Here is a 15,292-nt window from a genome sequence, read left to right as displayed (position 1 = left end):
GTACTGCAGGACTGAATATCGTGACTGTGAATAACTTGTATGATAATTACTCCTATTCTTATGCCTGGAGCTTTCATTAAAGCATAATAAAAAATTTTCATTTAAAAAAAATCTCCAAAGAAAGATAACAAAACTGGGTGCTCAATGGGAAGACTTCATGCCATAATTTTCAAAGAAATTATGTTTGCCCACATGTTTTCACTGCGTATTTTTTACAGATATGTGACATGAATAGTGATTTATGGTTGCATTTTAATATAGAAAAGCAACTGATTTGGGAGATTATGCTAAATGGCAATTTACATATTTCTACTATGAGGCAGCAAAAAATAATCATGTGGCTTTCAAACTGTTATGGAATGGATTGAAATCACAACATCACCAGGTTTTTATTTTCTTTTTGACTACCAGATAAGATTATTATTAAATAGTACCTGATTAATACTCATCACCAGTGTATTGTTTCTGTCTGACCCACTGCCCTTCAATGGATATAAAAAGTTGTGTGTCCTTTGCGGCATTTCCCAGCTGCAAGCTGAAAGTCTCTGCTCTAAGTCAACTGTGAAAAATCTGAAAATTTTTCCTTTTGTCACCACTGCTGATCATCTCTGCTTTTATCTTATTACACACTCAAAAATTCTTGCATTCTGTAACAGCAAGATACAGGTTTCCCCACCACAATGGTACTTGGATGCACACCACCTTGGGAGCAACATAATCCCAAATTCTGTTTTCAGGTCCTATGCTGTTTCTTTTTACACAGAAACAAAACATCCAGAGCATTGAGTAAATGTGTTGTAACCCACCTGACCTCCAAAGTCCAAAAGCCATATTATTCAAAAGCCCTTCTGAATAATGTGGGGAGGGATCTAACTGAGATTTTTTATCTACTAAGCTCTGCAGCAACAATTTCTTTTCTGTTTCTGGTAAAAGCTGCTTAGATTACTATCCTAAAATAAGCAATTCTGATATCTATCTGTAGGGCACAGTCATGGTTTGAACAATCATTGCTCTTTTCTAAGACACTACAAAAAAAGAATTTGTGTTTGGATTTCCATTTTCCAAATACGTCAGGAGTTTCTTTGCTGAAAAGTGTTTCCAGTTTTATTTTTAACTTACTTTTTATGTAGAAAATCAAAAAATCAGTCAATTCTGAAAAAGATTCCAAAATATTTTTTTTTCACATTCTTCAGTTATGGTAAGTATTAAAAATGTAGATGGTCGGGTTTTGACGATATGAATCTATGCAGCTCACAATCTAATGTAATACCTTAGCATGAGATATATATTTCACTGGCCTAAAACATCCTGAGTGCATTCTATAGCTTTACTTTATTTAATGACAGAGAAAAGATGATTTGCAGTAGGCCACCACTGCAGAAAGCATTTTCAGCTGACTAGTAACTGTAGAATCACAGAATCACAGAATATGTTGAGTTGGAAAGGATCCATCAGGATCATCAAGTTCAACTTCTGACCCTAGACAGGACCATCCCCAAGAGTCACACCATGTGCCTGAGAGCATTGTCCAAATGCTTCTTGAACTCTGGCTGGCTGGTGCTGTGACCACTTCCCTGGGGAGCCTGTTCCAGTGCCCAATCACTCTCTGGGTAAAAACTCTTCTGATATCCAAAATATCCTGACTCACCTTCATGCCCTTTCCTGAGGTGCTGTGACTGGTTAGGAGAGTAAAGATATCACTACCTTCTCTTCCACTTCCCCTCATAAGGATGCTGCAGACCACAATGAGGTCTCCCCATCTCTTCCAGGATAAAAAACCAAGTGACCTCAGCTGGTCCTCATGTGGCTTCTTGTCCTGTCCCTTCACCATCCTCATTCCTCCTTTGGACGCTCTAAAATAGCTTAATAGCTTTATATTGTGGTACCCAAAACTGTACACAGCACTTGAGATGAGGCTGCCCCAGTGCAGAGTGGAGCAGGACAATCCCTCCCTTGCCTGGCTGGTGATGCTGTGCCTGGTGCCCCCCAGGACACTCTTGGCCCTCCTGGCTGCCAGGGCACTGCTGACTCATGTTCAGCTTGCCATCAACCAGGAGCCCAGGTCCCTTTCCACAGCACTTGTCTCCAAGCTCTTGTTCCCCACACTATTCACACAACCAGGGCTGCCCCATGCCAGGTGCAGAATCCTTGTTGAACTCCATATGGTTGGTGATTGCCCATCTCTCTAATTTGTCAACATCTCTCTGCCCAGCCACCTTGCCTTCAAGGCAGTCAGCAGCTCCTCCCATTTACTGTTGTAAGTATTCCTTCAAGTCCTGCATCCAGCTCGTTCAGGAAGCTATTGAGGAGCACAGGGCTGAGGATGGAGCCCTGCAGAACCCCACAAGTGACAGGCTGCCAATCTGATGTCACCCCATTCACTGTAACTCTTTGTGCCTGACCCGTGAGCCAGTTGCTCACCCATCACATGGTGTGTTTATCCAGCTGAGTATTGGATATTTTGTCAAGAAGGACACTGTGATAGACAGCATAAAAAGCTTTGCTGAATTCCAAAAAGATTTCATTAACTAGCTTTCCTAGATCAACTAGGTGGGTTACTCTGTGGTAGAAGAAAATCTGGTTTGACACACAAGACTTTTTCCTCATCACCACGCTGAATGTGACCAATGACTGCATTATCCTCCAGGTGGTTTTAAGTACTGCACAGAATATTTTTTTCTGTGATTCTACTGGGCACTGAAGGGAGACTAACAGGCCTGTAGTTTCCTCCTTCTTGCCCTCCTAGAAAACTGGGACATTTGCCAGCTTTCAGTCGGCTGAGACTTCTTCAGATCGCCAAGGCCACTCAAAAATCATCTAGAGAGGCATTGCAGTGACATCAGATAACTCTTTGAGGATTCTCAGATGAATCCCATCATCCCCCATGGATTAGCAGGGATCCAGCTTGAGCAGCAGGTCCTGCACCAGTTCAGGGTCAGCTGGGAGTTGATCATTCTCACAGTCATGGTCCTTCATCTCTGGGTGCTGAGATTCCCTGTATTTTTTGGCTGTAGAAATTAATATAAGACAAATACTATTTGTATTTGGTTTCAACTGGTTTCATTTGTGTATCTACTACACATGTTTGGTTTCAACTGGTTTCATTTGTGTATCTACTACACATGTTTGGTTTCAACTGGTTTCATTTGTGTATCTACACATGTTTAGTTCAAGGAAAGCAGTCACATTCCAGGTATGTGCAAATTTACACACTATTTAGGGGGGGTCTGTATGCTGTCTCTAGCACTGAGCCTAGGACTAATAGCACCCCAAGAATGTTTATTTCTCTGCCATTTATAGCACAGAGTGACCATAGATGTCTGATGATGAGACGAATCAAAACACAAGTGACTTATTTTAAAATTACTGCTCCCTGTTATAGCTGCATTAACATTTTGTTCAGAGGACTTTACAACCACATTTCACATTTTTGAGACAACCTGTTCATGGTTCTTGAAAAGGTGTGTATGTATCTAATTGCACCTTAACCTATTGAAAAATAAATTGCAGTAAGACCCCAAAGCACCTTTGCTCTGACTAGTCTTTGTAAATTGCATCTTTGCATTCAAAGCACCCTCTTGAGCAACAATTTAAGCCATTTTGATTTAAAATGATAAATGAGCAGTTCAAAACTTCCCTTGTTTGGCACGCAGGGGTCAGGCTTTGGTCCTGTCAATGCAGTGGACACTGTTCTGGTGGTGTCATGGCCAGCAGAAGTTGTTCATGGCACCAGACAAAGGCATTTCTATTTTGCTGTCTTCCCATGTCAATATGTTGTGATGGGGTGGAGTAGTAGAACATAAAGGAATCATCTCAGTGATACTCAGTGACAAAGGAGCAACAGACACAGATGGAAATACCGGAACTTGCATTTTTTACTGCAGAATGTTTAAACACTGAAACGAATTGTTCAGAGAGGTTGTGGAGTCTTCATGCTTAGAGATATTCAAAATCCAGATGGACACAATCCTGGACAACTGCTCTAGCTGACCCTGCACTGAGCAGGGGATTGGGTAGAAGATCTCCAGAGGCTTCTTCTTCAACCTTTTTGTGATTCTGTGCCCACAGAAATACCAACTTTTCTGAACCATCCCAATTCATCTTTCTCTATCCTGACAGGGCAATTATTTCCTTTACAAGTAAATTATGCCTTTGGGGTGTCAGCCTTCACAGTGTGGATGACATTCAGCTGCTAAACATAGATATCTATGGCCATTTAAGGCACCATAGGGTATCCAAAACAACTGATTAGGTAACTGAAGGTTATGGCTGTTGGTTTTATAAAAGACTTGTAGAGGATTCATGTCCTCCTGGAGTAACAGATGGAGGCCAAGAGGCCATCATAGTGCCTAAAACCATTTAATTATACTTTGCAGGATGAATGCAGCTACTTTGTCATGTCCAAGAAATGTCCAAGTCATTTTGACCTGAGCCAGATATGAACTAATCATCTAAGCAGGAAACAGAAATAGCACTGGCCTTCTCCTGTCAATACATTTTAGTTTTTTACATTTTAGTGTTTTGATTCATCTCACTATCAGACATCTGTGGTCATTCTGTGCTGTAAATGGCAGAGAAATAAACATTCTTGGGGTGCTATTCATCTGATTTGTTCTAAACATATGGTATAAACACGCGATTCATGGGTTACCTGCATTTGAGTCCCTGCTCTGATGCGTTCTCATCTGTTAAAACCAGGCAGAACAGATTTCATGACTTATGAGGCAATGTTTCCTACATATCACAGCCACAACTGCCTCACACCTTCATTATTCACCTTCACTATATTACCTTCAGTACTCACTAGAAATGTGACACTTGTCCTGTGTGTTCTGCAGCTCTGGAATTATCAATGATTGTATGTGAATTATCTTCTGGTTTCCTTCCTTTCTCACCTAAAAATTCTGAGTAACCAGTTTGAAAGATACTTGGCTGTGGAGAATGTGGTTGACTTAAATTTTAACACAAGTAGACAATTGTTTGTATCACACAGATAGGGTCACTGCCCTCAGCTGGCAGACACTGTGCCTGTTTTTCCTTAACATGATCCCTGTGGGAGACTTAGCTCCTGTAAGAGTACGTGATCACAGTGGTGATCTGAAGTAATTAAAAGACAAGTCAATGCCCATAGACTTTACTAACCTAGATTCCAAGGCTAGGTAACCTTTCTTAGGAGAATAAAATGAAAATGGAAAGAGGAATGAATTCTCAGTCTCACTTCTGAACCCTAGGTACCATTTGAGTGTGGTCCATTTAAAGCGTCAATCAAACCCCCCATGGTTGTTTTACTGTTCAGCAAGAATATTTGGAAGTCTGGAAAATCAACAATACCCAGCTGTTTCTCCAGCAGGCTGGCCATATATTTCAAATGACAGCACTGCATAGGTATGTACATCAATGTCTAAGAGAACAGATGGCTTTATGTGTGTGGCCACTTTTATGCAACTCTCTCCAATCCAGTCAAAAACCATGTAAGAAGACTGGATGCAGACTTCCTAGCTGTGCTGTTTTCAGAAGGCTCTTCTCAGAGTAAAGCTGCAGTCAACCAGCTCACAGGAATTGATGCTTGTTGGGTATCAGGCTTATTTCCCATAAAAAACACAGTACAAAATGCTGGGCTGAGGCAACACTAAGTGCCAGTGTATCACAGCATGTTTGTCTTTAGAGATATCCTCCAATTCTCTGATCCCTCATTTTATGCTCTTCGTCACAGGAATGCTGATGTGCTGCAGCCCCCAGGAGTGAGGATGTCTTTGTGCTGAGCTTCCTTTCAGGGGGTTTGGGAAGGAAAGAGGAGGGTGGTGTGTCTTATTCCCTAAATTCAGGAGGCTTCAAGCTCTCAGAGTGACAACTGCAGATCACGTTGAGTAACCCTGTTTTCTACCTCTCACCTCCCATCTGCTCATTTCACTTAAATTCCATTCAGATTTCACCAGTACCTTAGGGCTGTTCATCTCCCAGTTATTCATTCCCTTTATAGAACATATTTTTTTAAATCACACTCATGAACATTTCTGCTGACAAGGTCTGAGGGACATTTTTCTCTCTGCCTTTCTCCCTCCATCAGACTGTAGAGGGGGGTGCAGCACCTCAGAGTGTGTTCTGCAACACACCTCACTCCACTGTATGGCTTCACTGCGTGGGAAAAACAAGGATTTCTCCTTGGTATCACAGAAACAGTGCAAATGTACAGGTGTAAAGCAATTGGGGCATAAGGTACTCTTTTGTTATTGAAGTTGCTTGGAAAGGAAATGCTCCCCAGGTGGTGTGGGCAGATTTGGCAAGCCCTGCTCAGCAGTGCATAATCCCAGTGCAGCAGCCACGGCGTGGGGTTCTGTGCCCAGGCTCACAAGCACTGCTCAAATCTCTTGCCAAACCAATTTTACAGCTTCTACACTGGTGTTGGCTCACAGCTGTGCATTAAGACAGCAGAGTATTGTGTCACAGAGACCTTCCCAGAGGACCAATCTGGGAACACCAATCTCAGCACTGCAAAGAGATGCAGCAGCACCAATGTCTAGGGGCCCAGGTGGGCTGGCAATGATCCACTGGCATGATGAGTCAGGGGCAAGAGCAGTGTCAAAACTCTGTCATCATCTTTCTGACAAGGCTCAACCCTCAGGACAGTGCTGTCAAGCTGCTGCACTTCCCAAATGGAAGCTGACTTTGTGGCCACTCTGGCAGCAGTGACCATCCTTCTCCCTGGTGGTGAGCACATCCTAGTGAGAGGTCTCGGAGTAGCTGCCTCACTAAAGAGGCAACTGCTGCAGAATGAACCCCAGCACAAAACCCCTGATCCTCCCTGCACCCACCAGTTCTTGCCATGCCCCTTTGTAGCTGAGAGCTGGCCACAGCTGCTTCTCTCCACACAAACCATGAGCACAGCTCACTGCAGGGTGTGCACAAAGAGGGATAGGGATGACACTGCACCACATTTGGCTCTAACCATGGCCTGGCTGTCTGAGCACCCAGCCCTGACCTGTCCCTTAGCCCACGCTGCTCTCCAAGGATGCGGTGTGTGTCCTTTGGCACCTGCTGTAAAAACAGGTTTGTGACTGGCTATGAGAAGTTCTCAGCTTATTACAGACACTCTGAATTGTATAAACATACAGAAATGCTTAAGTGTGTGACAGCACATACAGTCTCATGCCTTCAGGCCACTGAGACCCAGATGGAACCAGAGCATGTGCAGGGCAAACACAGCCAGACTCCTCTGGCAGGGCCTCAGAAATGAGGACAGGAGTTGGTCTGTGCCATCAGCCTTGGAATTAGGGTGCACATCTCAGTCTTTTTTCATCAGTGTGGATTTGCCCAATATCTCCTTCTCCTAAGTGTTCTGAACTTCTGTGTCAAGATCTTGCCTCAGTCCGGGGCAGGGTAAAGGCATGGGTGGGAGCTTTTTCTGGCCATTTCCTTTCTCTGCCATAGACTGAATTTTCCACGTTTTTTTTTCTCATAGAAGGAATAGCAGCACCTGCTTCAGTGAGGATTTCCTGGAAGACCCTTAGTCCTCTGGAATCCAATCTGTCACCTATCAGATGGTAAGCCTAGTCACAGGATCAAACAAAGACAACCCTGCAGCAGCAAACACCAATTTACACCAGATTCAGCAGAGCTATTATGAAGTATGCAGCATTTGATATCCAAAAAAAGAAATTCAGACCATGTAATGAAAAAAAATCTTCTCACTCTTTATGAATATTCACACATGAACACACATGCACTTGTCATGACCACTCATGCTTTTCCTGCTTATCCCCATTTCCTTGCCCACCAAGCTCTCTGTCAAGCTCAACAGCCTCCTTTTTCCAGACAATCCAGTGCTTTACTCCTGCCTCATCTTTCAGTCTGCCATTTTTAGCTCCCATTCCAGTGACTCCAGTTCTCAGCATCTCAACCAGATCTGCCACTGAGTCATAGTCTCTTCACTGCTGTGTGGCAATACCAGGGAGGACAGAGCACTAAGAGCAAAGGGGGTAAGTCTTTCTACTTCCCCATCATACATCAAAAGCTCCCTGTCCTTCAGAAGAACAGCACTACAGCATGAAAGCAGCCCTGCAGATGTACTATTTAGAGTGGAAAGTCAAGCACCACCATAGCATGAAAAACTAAAATGTAGGTTGTGGGAGCAGCAGTCCCTTGGCCAGGTGTGTGTGGGTGTTCAGACCTGTGCCTTGCACCCTGGCCTCAGGAGCACACTCTGTTCTTTCTCAGAGGGCTCTTTCTTCCCTCAGTGCTCAGCATACACAGTGCTGTGCTAGTAAGTGGCTTTTTATTCTGCTTTCTTGTGGTGATTCAGCGCGTGCCTCTGTGACACATTTGCTGCACATTAGTCCCAAGCTGCTCTGAAGATAGCCTTTTTTAATTCCCTCCTGAGCTTTTCTGTGGAGTTTGTCAATGCAGTACTTGTGTGCCTCCTAAATGCTCATTCATTTACTGCCATAGCATGACTGTGAGAGTGGGTTTTCTTTTTATTTTCATTTTGCATGTGGAGAGCTGAAACACAGTGAGATTAGGGTACAAGTATTCCTCCAATGGGGTGCCCAGTGCTGAAGGTCTGATTTTGCAGATCCCTCAGCCTTAAGTGGCAGAGTGTGTCACTTGTTCAAAGCACACGTCCCATGGATTTCTGTTGCAGGCAGCTGCTGAGTATTTCTGGAAATTAGACCCCACAGACTATAACTTGGCATGTTGAAAACAAGCAATGTGCAATCTCACAGTCTGTGTGAAGTTTGGCTTAAGCTACTTGCCAGGCTGACACAGGGGCTCAGGGGGAGAGAGGAGAGCAGGATCTGCTTCTCAAGGGTTGTACCCAACAGACTGAACCTGGTCTCCATCAGCCATTTGTTGCCCACCAAGTGTGTGTCCTAGTCCATCTGCTTCCACTCCTTTGTGCCCACCTCATCTTTCAGTCTGCCTTGTGGCTCCCATCCCAGTGACCCAAGTCTCCAGTACACACATGGGTTCACCACTAAATCCTCTTCTCTCCAATTCTCCTGCCAACAGCAGGGAGGATGAAGCCCTGCAAGCAAAAGGTGTCAGTCTTCCAAATCCTGGCTCCATGCCATGGATTGGCCTAGTGCAGAGACAATTGTGATCACAAGTAAAAGTTGTAATTACAAAAACCCTCTACACCCCACGGCCTAGGCAGGAGATGCACATTGTGGGCATTGAACCATCAACACAAGCTGAACAAGTTTATTTATGTTGGGAGGCCAAGCTAAAGCATGAGGCAACAATCTGTGGGGCCATTAAATGCTAAAATTAAATATGTTTCTACAGGGCATGTGTGAATTGCCCTTTCAAAGGCTTGTAACTCAGCCAGATGTAAGCAGATTTTTCACAGGACAGCAAAAGACATGAGCAGTGTAAAACCATTTGTTTTATTAAGTGTCATGTCTCTAATCTAAACTACTAAACTTTTGGCAAATTTATAGCCAGTTGAAGACATAATTTACAACACAGTATTTTAGTCAGCCTGAACAGCACTGGTTCTGCCATTCTCACCTCTAGCCTGTGTTTGTGTACCCATGCACTGGGAATTGAGTGCTGCAAACAGATGAATTGAAGCCCACACTGCCAATGCCCCCAGAGAGCAGCTGATTTCCTGCCTCATCCCAGGGTATCTCCAATACCAAGCTACCCATCCCTCCTGTCCTTGGTTCAGCTGTGGCTGTGCAACTCACTTGGCTTCTCTCACTACAGGTTCCTGAGGATATTCTGCAACATCTCCCCTGTAGCCTCCCGAGGACCTGCTGATGTGCCAGATCCAGCAGCTGCTTTCCACTTCTTTCTGATGTATTCACTGGATTCTCTTTAAAAGCTATAAACTTTAAACAGAATATATAACTTTAACCTCTATATTACTAGATAATGTGTACATTACACAATATGCATGTCCCTGGGACACCTTCTTTACTACCAATCCATGTCTCATTCATCATCTGTCTATGGGGGAAGCATTTCTGCAGAAGCATTCAGAAATTCTCCTTTGTTTGAAATAATTTATAATAGAATAGTGAATGTAAGCCTTATGTTATAGGTCTTGTGAATGATAGAGTTATTTTATCACAAATTTTTCCCTTTTGCCCCAACACAAGTAGAAATACACCCCAGCTACAAGCAGAGCAGCCCAGCTGCCATCCACGGGCAGTGGGAAGTGTTCACACATTTTCATACTGATTTTTATTTGCTGGTATTTTACTACTTCTGCAGTAAATTGGTGCTGACTGTGAACTGGCATAAAACATGACCCATAAAAGCAGAAACATATGGCCAAGGAACATTAAGGTCACACTAAGGATAACAACTAGAAAGGTCTGCCTTGCAGAGCCCAGCTGGGCATATGGAGAAACAAGTCTGAATAAATAAAAACCTTACATAAGTCACCCCCATGAATGGCCCCTTTTGGTTCTAAAACTGTTCCAGTCGGCATTAGGGCGGACCAGTTGTAAAATCCTTTCTGGAAGCAGGATCCCATTTCTGAGAAACAGCAATTAGTTTCAGCAGTGAGTTCATTTGAATATATCAGGGCTTTTGAAAACACACACATCAGGAGGCAATAATGGCTAAACCCTCATCTGTATTTTAAAATCCTTTCACTCTAATCTGGGACATAAAAATCCACATGCTGTAACTCAGCATCATGCATTCCAACAGACTTTTTTCACTGCATTTTCAAAATGCATAATATGGGGGCTTTTGATGAGCCACTAGTCAGGCCATTGAGTCTTTGGGTGCTCAAGTCCTTTAGGAAACAGCCTCAAGTTCTACCAGGAAAGGTTTAAATTAGATATTAGGAAAAAATTTCTTTACTGAAAGGATTGTAAACATTGGAACAGGCTTCCCAGAGAAGTGGTGGAGACACCATTTCCTGGAGGTATTTAAAAGATGTATAGATGTGGTGCTTAGGCACAAGGCTTAATGGTGGACTTGGATTAACTTGGACCTGGTGATCTTAAAGATTTTTCCCAACCTCAATTATTCTACAGTTCTATGATTCTTTAAGTTTTTATTTTACATAGAAAAACATAATGCACAGATTGTACATGTTCATAATTAGTATACTTGGCTCTACTTTAAAAGTTTTACCCTAACTCTGAATTTACAGAGTCTCTGATAAACTTGACTCTGTGTTAGTAATGCTCTTGCAACCCATGTTATCCTAAGAATAATTTTAACCCCAAATTTGAATAAAGTTTCTGTTATTTATATTTTTATTAAATAACTTTGATTAAACAAGACAGGTTGCTTAGTCAGAATATATATGTAGTGGTTAGGTAAAGTTTTCTTCTCTGCAAGACAATTTTAAATTATCAAACCTGTTTGCACTGGCAGCAGGTTAAAAGCCAGTGTTCTTTTGATGCCTGGGAGGGCAGAGAAGGAACATTCAGCTCCCAGGCTGTGCTTGGTGCCTGTGCAGCGAACAAGCAAAGGCAGAGAACAGTCTTCATCACTTGGACTGAAGAGCAAGTTCAAACATCAAGAAGTGACCCAGATGCAGCTGAGGAAGGGCAGTTCTTGTAAAGAAAAGTGAGTCAAAGAGAGGGAACATGCTGCTGCAGCTTACTTGTTGCTGCTGGACCCCAGTGTAAGAGCAAGGGTGACACTGGAGAATAAAGGAAACTTCAAAGAACAGACCTCTTTCACATCTTCCCCATCCCACTGAATCCATCCCTTTACCTGGGGATGCTCACCCACTGCTTTTAGGTACCCAAATAGCTACAGACATGGATCTCCTACTGTTGGGAGAATGGGGCCAAAAAATTGTGCCCTATTGGCACACTGATGTGCTGAGAGCAGTCTCTGATTCTTTAACTGCTAGGCTTAACCATCCACCATAACTATTTGTTAAACTGTACACCCAGATAAAACCTCCTGCTGCTCCTAAAAACAACACTTCATCAACAAAAGCCAGCATGAACGCCTCAGGCAAATGCTTTGCTTTTGTGTGAGCTCCCTGTTGACTCAAGGCCCCTTTCTGACCATCAGAGATCACAGAAGACTTGGCCACAGCTGAAAGGGAGGTCATATTCTTCCCTGTGCTCCAAATTTTGCACCATTTACATGACTCTGAAATCCCAAAACTCTTGAGTGACAGGATTCCTGGATAGATCCAGATCCTTCAGAAGAGGGCCTGTTGCCATTGCTGCTCTCAGGACTGTCTAATGGATGCAGTCAGGCTCTCAAATTAAACTAAGTTTGCTGTATTAATGCTGGGTTGCATGTTTACTACCTTGCACATTTCAGACTTCACTGAGCTGAATCTTAACAAACATACATTCTGAATGGATTTTTATTATTGTTGCTCCCCCTCCCCTCCCCCCCTGGTAATTAAGACTCATTATGTGGAGTCATCAGCTGTTTTTCTTTGTTTCCCATCTGTTCATAGTGTACTTGGGATCCCAGACAATACTGCAGATGGGAATGCCATTTCCACTGGTTTGGTTTTGCTCCAGTGGGACTTCATGTGGCCACCGGTGGAAAAAATGCAATGGTTTTGATTAAAGATTTTCCATATTGTAGACTCTTGTCAAATCTCAAAATTTTCAAGATTATGTCATTGACTAGAGTCAGTGGCAGCCTTTCTCTGAGAGGATTTTCACTCCTTTCCCCATCTATAACACCTCCATTCTCTGAAGTCAACAAGGACTCTTTTTTGAGAACAAATCTTGTGCAAGTCACAGGCAAAACCACCCCTGCCTGTGACTGGGAAGAAGATAACGTTCTGGTTCCATTGCTGTTAAATAGAGCAGAAACTGGAATCTAATGAGACTTTGCTATGCAAGTTTAATCTGCTGTAGCCCCTCCACATTAGTCTTTCACTCCTGTATCAGTCCAACTGTCACACTGGCACACTGTTTCTGGCCTCTGATTTGCAGCCAAGGTACACTTTGATCAACTTATACCCATTTGATCCCATGCCTAATGCCTAAATTGTCCTTTTTCTCAAATACTTGTTCTCTCTCCCCAGATTTTATTCCCTTCAAATCCATTTCAACCTTTTCTCTCTGAAGCTAAACAATCCACTGTCTTCTATAGCTTCTTGCTGGAAAAATATGCTCTGCTTTCTTCATCCTGCCCAGAGTTCTCAGGTGAACCTGTTTCAATTTACACGTCCCTGCCATGGTAACAGGAGCCAAAGCCCTGCTGTCAGTCCTAAAGCCAACCTACAGGCAGGTACCTGCTCCAGCTTCAGCCCCTCTCACTGCTGCTCACTGCCTCATTTTTTCCTGGCCTGCATTTGGAGATTTATTTTAGTTCTCAGTTTGGTCTCAGGAACATCTTGAAAATGGCCTCCTTTCTCCCCCTGCATTCATTTGCTAATGTGGGTTACATGGCTACTACATTATTTTGGTCAATGATTCTCTGATTCCATTTCCTGGAAAGTTTCTTCCAGATCTATAATTCATACCTTGATTTCTCAGCCTCTCTGCTACTAAAATTGACAAACACTATTTTTGGAGGAGGTGTCAAGGGTGAATTTCTCTCCAGGTGTAGAGAATGGAGGCATTTCATTTCACAGGAACACATCTCTGTGGTCACAGTGTAAGGCTCTCAGCTCTTATAGCTGCACTGAACTCAAAGGTGCTTTAACACTCCTCAGGTCCAGTGGCATCCTTTAACAAGGATGGGCTTGTGTGGCTTTACAGCAAGTGGCCACAGAGCCAGGAGGGGCTGCAGCTCTGCATCCCATCACACAGCAGGACAGTGCCACAGCTGGGAACAACCACTGCAGTTTCAGCCCCCAAGGTAAAGCCAAGTCTCATAAGCACTGCCCTGCCCTGCAGCTGGTTACTGGGCAGGTAAACTGCAGTGATGTCTGGGCAGTCAGAGAGGAAAGGTCCTGTTATTGTTCAGGCTTTTCAGCCTTAAATTGTAGAAACCTAAGAAGGCTCAGTCTTTGCATATTTGCCCCTTTCAGTGGAACATGGTTGCTAAAGAAAAAGTCACTGACCTTTACCTTTATTTTTTGTTAAACCAATCATTTCATCAGAAAAACCACAAAATTAACATGTTACCTAAGAGTGTATGCCAGGGCAGGAGGCCCAGAGGAGATATTTTCAATAAAACTAGAAATTGTTTTAATAAGAGAAAGAAACGATAGAACAATTGTGAGAGAGTTATATTTAAGATGAAGAATAATGTCAGAAGGTCACCTATGCCTAGTGCAAACCTCTCTGGAGTATCCAGAAATCTCAGTCATAGCTTGAGTTTCACATTGTGTTAGAGACAAATGAACCTAAAGAGGCAAGGAGGGGAGATATATAAAGACAGGTAATGCTGGTAGAAGTCTGGAGACCTTTTAAGATGCCCTATATAAAATCTGATTTTAAAAAATCTAATAAAGCATACAATCATGCTTTCTAAACATAGGCTTTTACCTGTGATTGGGCCAAACCATAATTTCAGGAGAAGAAGAATCAAAGCAAATACTCATAGGAGAAAATCTGTTGAAGCTGTGAACTTTTCACCTTTAACAGCAAGTAGTGACCACGGGGTGCAAGATCAGATGGTTGACTTAACCGCCGAGTAACGAAATTAGGCTAAAAGTTAGATCTAGTCTGCCCAGAGGCAACATGACAAATTAGATTCATCCCCTCCCTGTATTTGTATTAGTGCACTTTTTTATTAGTGAACAGATTATAAAAGAAGGCTTTGCCTCAAGGCAGGGTTTTCTGGCACTGAACTAATTTTCAAGCTGAGGTTCTCCCCTGAGGGCACAATAAGACCCTCCCTTCTTTGCAGCCAAGGATCCTCGGCAAAGATTTACCTGTGAACAGCTCTCAACATATTTGGAGCTTTAAAAAACAGCAGATTTCTTTCTATAAAGCTACGTAAATGGAGATATAGTTTATTAATAAAAAAAAATTAGTAATTTTCTAAAATAATTCAGTGTGTTTCACTGACAATATTTATTAAAAATAAATTGGTTTCAACTCAGCTCTCTGGGGCAGGCTTTGTAAACTCGTGCTGGCTTCCAGCCTCAGTTGGTGGTCAGGAGTGAGAACTGCTGACAATGCAGGTGGCCACCCCTCTTCATGACAAAGATGCAGGCTCATAGCCTGAAAGTCTTGTGGCCCTGTGAGCTCTTGCAGTCAGTCATAAGTGTTAGTGTTTCCAGCACGAGGCCTCACTTTGCAGACACAGCTGCGTGGCATCCCTCTGACCTGGAAGGGAGCTGTGAATCAAGAATGCATTTCTTTTTCCTCTGAAGATGAAAGACTTTCAAAATTAATTGCATGACATTATGGCCTGTCTGTGTTGTCAGCTTTGATTTTGCTGTGACAAA

At 43.0% G+C, this 15,292-nt stretch overlaps 1 protein-coding gene across 1 annotated transcript in view; it reads right to left on the bottom strand.

Moving 5' to 3' along the window:
- CLVS1 (clavesin 1) overlaps positions 1–15,292 on the bottom strand; it is a 98,478-nt gene that overhangs the window by 2,243 nt on the left and 80,943 nt on the right. The window lies entirely within an intron of this gene.

This window comes from Agelaius tricolor, unplaced genomic scaffold (genome assembly GCF_023055355.1).
Source record: "Agelaius tricolor isolate 1412-34295 unplaced genomic scaffold, bAgeTri1.0.p SCAF_2, whole genome shotgun sequence".
In the NCBI taxonomy this organism is placed as follows: Eukaryota; Metazoa; Chordata; class Aves; order Passeriformes; family Icteridae; genus Agelaius; species Agelaius tricolor.
This window is presented reverse-complemented; position numbering and strand designations above follow the sequence as displayed.